This window comes from Chelonoidis abingdonii, chromosome 12 (assembly GCF_003597395.2).
Source record: "Chelonoidis abingdonii isolate Lonesome George chromosome 12, CheloAbing_2.0, whole genome shotgun sequence".
NCBI lineage: Eukaryota > Metazoa > Chordata > Testudines > Testudinidae > Chelonoidis > Chelonoidis abingdonii.
The window spans coordinates 3,535,418-3,542,874 of record NC_133780.1 but is presented as its reverse complement, the minus strand read 5'-3'; the positions used below and the strand labels follow the sequence as shown (position 1 = coordinate 3,542,874).

At 44.4% G+C, this 7,457-nt stretch overlaps 1 protein-coding gene across 1 annotated transcript in view; it reads left to right on the top strand.

The window, feature by feature from the left end:
* The first annotated feature begins 6,619 nt into the window (after positions 1-6,619).
* The window catches only part of LOC116829178 (killer cell lectin-like receptor subfamily F member 1), a 20,864-nt gene continuing 20,026 nt past the window's right edge, over positions 6,620-7,457 (top strand). Inside the window, exon 1 of the mRNA XM_075071710.1 lies at positions 6,620-7,232. The gene's annotated coding sequence lies outside the window, so the exon portion shown is untranslated. The remainder of the gene's footprint in view (positions 7,233-7,457) is intronic.

Sequence of the window (7,457 nt, the reverse complement as noted above, 5' to 3'; positions counted from 1 at the left end):
CCAAAATAAGAGATGTGGCTTATGAGAGTGAGGTTCCGGCAGGGGTGGTTTGGACGGGCAAAAACCACTCTCTGTTGATGACCAGGGTTTGAGCCAAGGAGGGAAAGGGAAAATAGTAGTGATGTTCTCCCACAATCAGCCTCCAAACCAAGTCCCACTGATTTGAGATGTCAACGTTAGATGCCACTTAGAGCTGGTCAGAACTCCAAATTTCTCTTTCGCCGGAAGTTTTGACATGTCGAAATATTTTCATTCTGAATCAGAACACAGGCAAATATATTTGAAATTTTTTTCCAAATTGGAAATTCTGAAAAATGTTCGGTTTTAGAAAAAAAAATTGTATTGGCATTTTAAAACTTTTGGTTAGAATTTTTTATTTTATTTGATGGGGCTTTTCATTTACATTTTTGTTATTATTCCATGAGGTGAGTATTAGTGCATAATATGCATTACTGCTATTGACGTTATCATATGAAAAAGCTGAAATAGTCCATTATTTTATTTGTTTAAAATCATGAAAGACGGCAGCTTCTCAGTACTGATGGATACTTTGATCTAGAAAACATAAGCTGTAGCTCCTGTTTGCATTTGTAAATGAAACAGTCTGACATAAAAAACATTTCAATGAAAAATGCCTGACCCGTTCAATTGCCACTCAGAGTAGATTGTTCAGATGTTAAAAATATGATCAGGGAAGGTCTCTGGGTTCTGCTGGGTTTTTGGGGTGTGGCTCCTTCCTGATTTGGGTGGTGGGGGGGAGAATTGGCATAATTTCCCAAATTTGCTTCCTGCAGCATCAGAATGAGCTGGCATCCATAGAGATCTTCATAATATGACCCTCCTCCCTCTCTTTTCCTACATTCTTTGAGCTGTGAAATAGTTAACAATATAGACATTTAAATCATCGGCATTGGACATCTGAGATAGGAAAAAATAGAGGAAAGTAAAAGATTTCTTTTTATCTCTGTCAGTTATTTTAGGGTTTGTCCACACTTACATTAAAATATGACAAATATTTGTTACCTAAGGTGTTTAACATAATTATAAATTCTTCTTCGTCTCAGTTTAATTACAAGGAATAAACACAGGTCTCATGCCTACACTAGAATCTACAATCATGTTACTTAACACTAGAGCTGGGTGAAATTATTTTGGCTGAAAAACCAAAGGAAACAAATTCAGAATTTTTTTTTTGACATTTTAAAAATTAAATGTTTTGACTTTTCTGTGCAAAATGACTTTGTGTTTTTAATTATATTTGAAAAAAGGGGGAAAATGGTCAAAATTGAATTGATTTTGTCAAAACATCTACTTCAATGTGAAATTATTATTATGGTTTAAACTTTTTGATGTGTTGACATTTCATTTTTGGTTTGACCTGAGACCAATGTTTTTCCTACCAGATTTTTGGAATTGCCAGCAAACTGAAAAACCCATAATTTGTCTAGCTCCACTTAACATAAGTTGGTTCAAATTTGTTAAAACACAACTGGAAATCTGAGTGTAGACATGGCTTTAAAGGTTACTTGTAATACTAATAAACACCAAATTTCCATATGGAAATGTGCTTTTCAAATCGATAGCACCCTTTTACTTCTCAGTTGCAGCTTCGCTTTAACTACTTGTGCATTGTGATAAACCTATCGATAATTTTATTTTCTGTGCATTGAAACTTTTAAATGGCTACGCACCTCTTGCCTGCAAACTGCCACTTTGGTTCTCAGCAGTGTCACAGACAGTTACAGAGAGAGAGAGACACACACTGTGCTCTCTCCTAGAGACTTTATTTAATTCTTATTTTTATCATTTCTTTTAATATAATCCAGGCACAAAGTTTCAGATTACTCTTTCTGTATAGATATAAAACCACATCACTCACTGAACAGATGTTTTTACTTCCTTGACAGGAGCTGACAGTGGATTGTAGCCAAAGTTTCCCGCTGAGATTTCTTCCTCAACGGACTCCTCTGAGGCAGCTCCTTAATTATTCCGTATTGTAAATCACACTTCAAGAGGCCTAAAACATGATTTTAAAGTACTGCTCCGCCCCTCACCCCACAAAGGACTGCACCACAACATAGTTACACAACACTCAAATGCATCCCTTATCACAACACAGTTGGGGCAGAAGGGAGATCAGTGTAAGGTTTCTTTCCAAGGGCAGTTTCTCTAACAGTACTGGGTATCCAGCAATGACTATGTGGGAGGGATTAATGTCTCCCAGGAAGGCGAGAATCTCCAGCCCTCTCCCAGTAATGTCCTATCAGGTCAGCATTCGGCAACTACTGGAGACAGTAAAGATGGGAAATTGGATGATTTTTTTCCTCCAAAAGACCCTCTTCCACCATGATTTCAGTGGGGATCAGCCCTAGTGTAAGGTTCACAAGCTCAGAGCCCTAGTTAGTTTAAGAACAACTCATGGATGGCCTTGTTGGGTCCCTTAGCTTTGAGATTAGCCACATAGGAGCTGGGTATTATTATTTATTATAATTATATGACAAAGGAAGTTGTTTTCTAAAGAGATTTCTTTGTCTCTTTTATTTATTTTAAATAAATTTTTTTTAAATAAAAATATTGTTTGTCGAGTCTTTTTAAAATAACTACAGGAAAATATGGTCCATTCAAATGGATGATGTATCCTGAAGAAGAAACATCCCACAACGCAAACAGGAAAAATAGCAAGGAAAAGTCAATGGGACTGTCTCTCGCTGTGTGTTTGTGCAGCGCCCGGCACAACGGGGCCATGATCTGAGCTGGGGCAGGGACTGTCTCTTGCTGTGTGTCTGTGCAGCGCCCAGCACAATGGGGCCCTGATCTCAGCTGGGGCAGGGACTGTCTCTCGCTGTGTGTCTGTGCAGCGCCTGGCACAATGGGGCCCTGATCTTGGCTGGGACAGGGACTGTCTCTTGCTGTGTGTTTGTGCAGTGCCCGGCACGATGGGGCCCTGATCTTGGCTGGGGGAGGGACTGTCTCTTGCTGTGTGTCTGTGCAGCGCCTGGCACAACTGGGCCCTGATCTTGGCTGGGGCAGGGACTGTCTCTCGCTGTGTGTCTGTGTGTGGCATGAGGGGTAGACACCTGATGTCCCTTCATGCCATGACCCAGCACAGCCACTCCCTTCTCCCTCACTCTCTTCTGTGCTTTTTTGACTATGGTATTGTATATACCGAGAGCTACCCTTACGGGCCACTGAGTGTCACTGCTGCTCCTCTCAGTCCCATCTGAAAGGTACATGTGGGTGTAGTAGCAGGAAGGGACTTTTCTAGGCGGAGCTCTGGTAGATGCAGAGCAGCCTGAGGAGCTAGACAGGCAGACAGCTCAGGCATGGAAGGAGCTGCAGTTACCTGTTGTGTTGCTGTGCGTTTGCAGCTCGCACAGATTCTGTCTCAGATGAGCGAGGACGTCCTCTGAGCTGCTGCTGCCGCTGCCTTCTGCGCTGTTCAATCTTCTCTGCCCGGAATCACTGTCCGCAGGGAACCAGACAACCAAGGCCACTGGGAACTGCGGGGGGTAGGGTGACCAGATGTCCCAATTTTATAGGGACAGTCCTGATTTTTGGGTATTTTTCTTATATTGGCTTCTATTACCCCCTACCCCCGTCCTGATTTTTCACACTTACTGTCTGGTCACCCTAGCGAGGGGTGGTGTCTGCGGATGGTCAATGTCAGCAAAATGTCTCACAGCCCGCAATCAGATTACCCTGATGGACCGCAGGTTGCTCACCACTGAGATAAAACCTTTCTCTGAGCCAGTCAGTGCAAAGTTTTCTGATGAGGCTCTTGTGTCTGGACTTTATCTAGTTTTTTCTTTTTTTTTTTTTAAACAGTGCAGGCTACCTGCATGTATTAACCAGTGTTGATAAGTGCAAAGTAATGCACATTAGAAAAAACCCACACCAAATGATCGGTCTGAATTAGCTGTTGCCACTGGAGAAAGAGATCTTGGATAGTTCTCTGAAAACATTCGTTCAATGTGCAGCAACAGTCAAATAAACTAACAGAATATTAGGAACCATTAGGAAAGAGATTAGATAATAAGACAGAAAATATCATAAATTGCACTAAGTAAATCAGTGATACACCCACGCCTTGAATATGGCGTGCAGTTCTGGTCACCTCAACTCAAAAAAGATACATTTGAATCGGAAAAGGTGCAGAGAATGGTGACAAAAATGATTAGGAGAATGGAACAGCTTCCGTACGAGGAGAAATAAAGAAGACTTGTATTGTTCAACGTAGAAAATAGACAACTAAGAAGGGAATATGAGAGAGGTCTGTAAAATCATGACTGGTGTGGAGAAAGTGAATAGGGAAGTGTTATTTACCCCTTCACGTAACACAAGAACTAGGGGTAACCTGATGAAATGAGTAGGCAGCAGGTTGAAAACAAACAAAGGGGAGTATTTCTGCACACGATGCACAGTCAACCTGTGGAACTCCTTGCCAGGGGATGTTGTGAAGGCCAAAAGTATAATGGGGGTTCAAAAAAGAACTAGATAAGTTCATGGAGGATACGTCCAGCAATGGCTATTAGCCAGGATGATCAGGGACGCAGCCCCATGCTTCAAATATCCAACTGCCGGAGGCTGGGAATGAGTGACAGAATGGCTCACTTGACGATCACCTGTTCTGTTCATTCCTTCTGGGATGGGCACCTGGCATTGGTTCCTGCCTGAAGACAGGATATGGGGCTAGATGGACCTTTGGTCTGACCCAGTCTGCCTCGTCTCATGCTGTGACTTTCAGTCAGATGCTTTTCTTCTTAAAAATAAAATCCTCTTCTTTTTTTATTTTTACTGAATCAAATATACAGATCTGAGCACTGGGCATAGGATGGGCTGGGTTAATCTCAGGTGGAAAGTGTATGTGTGAAATTTTTACTGCTGTGTGTAATTGCACAAGAATAGATGGCTCTCTGTCACCCTGTATCTGTTACTTTCTCTCTTTCCCCCAGGAGTAGCACTGAAATTTCAGTTTGATCCTCCAGGCTCCTCTGCTGTCCCTTGGTGCCCTGATGGCTGGGTTGGGTACATAGGGAAATGTTACTATTTCTCAGAGGCTGAAGGAAACTGGACTTTGAGCCAGAGCAACTGCTTCTCCTTCGGCGCCTCCCTGGCTGGAATCGACACCCTGCCTGAAAAGGTGAGACGCATCCAGACTACAAAATGGGCCTGGAGCAGGGACCTGAACTTGGGTCTCTTCCCAGGTGAGTGACCCAACCACCAGGCTAGAGAGTCCATCTCACTCGCTCTCAGCCCCAGTGACTGTTCAAGTGTCCTATGCGATGTGGAACAGCTTCAGCAGGAGAGAGGAAGGGGGACCCACCCTGAAATAACGTCTTCCTTTTTCTGCTCTAAAAAGGCTTCCTCTCTGTGACAGCCGGTCCATGGGACAGAGTTTGCACTCAGAGCCTCCACCTGGGGGAAAGAGACCCGGCATTAATGGGGCTGAAGACACTTCATGGTTCAACAGTTTCCATGCAGCAGGTTCAGGCACTTGACTGCAAGTCAGGTGATCTGGCTTCAATTCCCAGCTCTGCTGCACACTCTACTGTGTGACCTGGGAAAAAGTCATGGCAACCTGCTGTGCCTCAGTTTCCCCACCCGTCATATAGGGATAGTACTACTTTGTTCATCTGTTATTCCATTTATGATCCACTGTAACCACCACCAAGCCTCTTATTCCCCATACCTAGCCTCTTATTCTGCAGTTATTCTTCTCCTCTCACTGCAGCAGTCCCTGCTTCAGGTCCTATCGGCTGGAGTCTCTTCAAAAGATGATCTTCCTTCTCCTTTCTCACATGCGATGTTGCACAGTGAAATAGCTAACAATGTTGACATTTAAAGTATTGTAATTAGTATACAATTACTGTGATGTGCAGGATGCCAGACTAGACGATCATGATGGTCCCTTCTGGCCTGAGACTCATAGACTGTAAGTCAGCATCTGTTAAAGTGGATGGGGCAGTTCACATATCAGCACTATTGTTTCAGGCTCACGTTCAGCTGGTCGGGAATTTGTCAACAAAATTGTTTTTGTCGGAAAATGCCGATTCATCAAAACTTCTCATGGAAGTGTATCAGTTACAGCAAAGTTTGCCCAGGTTCAGGGGTGGTTATGGCATTTCTTCTGGGATGTGGGGGAGCCAGGCTCAAGTCCCTGCTATATCAAAGGATCTTATTTTTGTTCTGCTGCAGAATTAAAACAAATGTCGAGACCACTACATTTTTCAAAAAATGGAATTCCTGTTGTCCAGCCAGCCCTTACAATAAGCAACTTTGAAAATTAGAGCCTGTGGGAATTGAATGTCCAAATCCCATTTATTCTGATTCAATTTGGGTGTCCAAATCTCTTAGGCAGCATTGAAAATCTCAGCTTTCAAGTGCAAATATCCATTTCTGAACAGGAACAGGGAATGTCTGGTCACAGAGTGAAAGAAAAGCCTGTCTGACACACATCAGAATAATGACGCTCTGCACTTACGCTCTTCACTCATTCTTTCCCTGCCACATGCTCATGAAGCATAACTTTCTAATGTCCGTACCTTGGATCCTCCCTGGTGACAGGCGGGTGGTGGTTTTCTCCTGGCGTCGGAGGTTTAATACCGTGCAACCCTCTTCATCCTCCATCTTCCAGGCTTGCCCAGACAAGAAGAGAACAAATAAACGACCCTCCACAGACTCGCTCTATCTGACTGAGGACTCAAGACTGCAGAGAAAGTGCTGGCCCCATCTCGAGCTGTCAAACCACAGGATCTGCTCAGATGCAAGAGGCCAACCAATCTGCTAGCGAGCTGCAGGGCTTGGCACTTTGAAAGGGCAAGAGGATTGGAGCGTGGGTCAGAACATAACGCTAAGTGGGGGAGCATGTAAAGGGAGAAATCACAGGGCAAAACTGGACCCCATGCCCTGAAATAGGTCACAGGGAAGTTGCAAGCGGCAGGCAGGACGGAGAGCAGCCAACGCACTGGGGGGCTATTCTTGAGTCCATCCCCACGCCCTGCTGTGCCTGTCAGTGATAAACACATCTCTAAATAGGCAACAAACAACGTCACGGGCTCTGTGCCCTGGTGGTGTAAATTGGTATTGCTCTTCTGAAGTCAACGAAGCTTCATCGATTCACCCCAGCTGGGATCTGGCCCCATTGACTTCAGTGAAGATATGGCCAATTGACACCAGCTGGGGGATCTTACACAGAAATCAACAGAAGAGGGAGAGGAGAGGAAAGAAAAAAGGTAAGGAAGGAAAATGGCGCGGGGGGGAAAGGAAATGACAAAGTCTCGTATCCCGGGTGATTATTCAGGATTTAGCCAGAGGTGATGGAGGTTGCCATGTCCCCTGGCTCCCTCTCTCTGGGGGCGAGGGTGAGGAGTGGGGACGGGCCGTGATCGGGGGAGGGGCAGATCTGGGTAGGAAGAGGCGAGTGTAGGGATTTGGGAGAAGGGGTGGAGTGGGGGCTG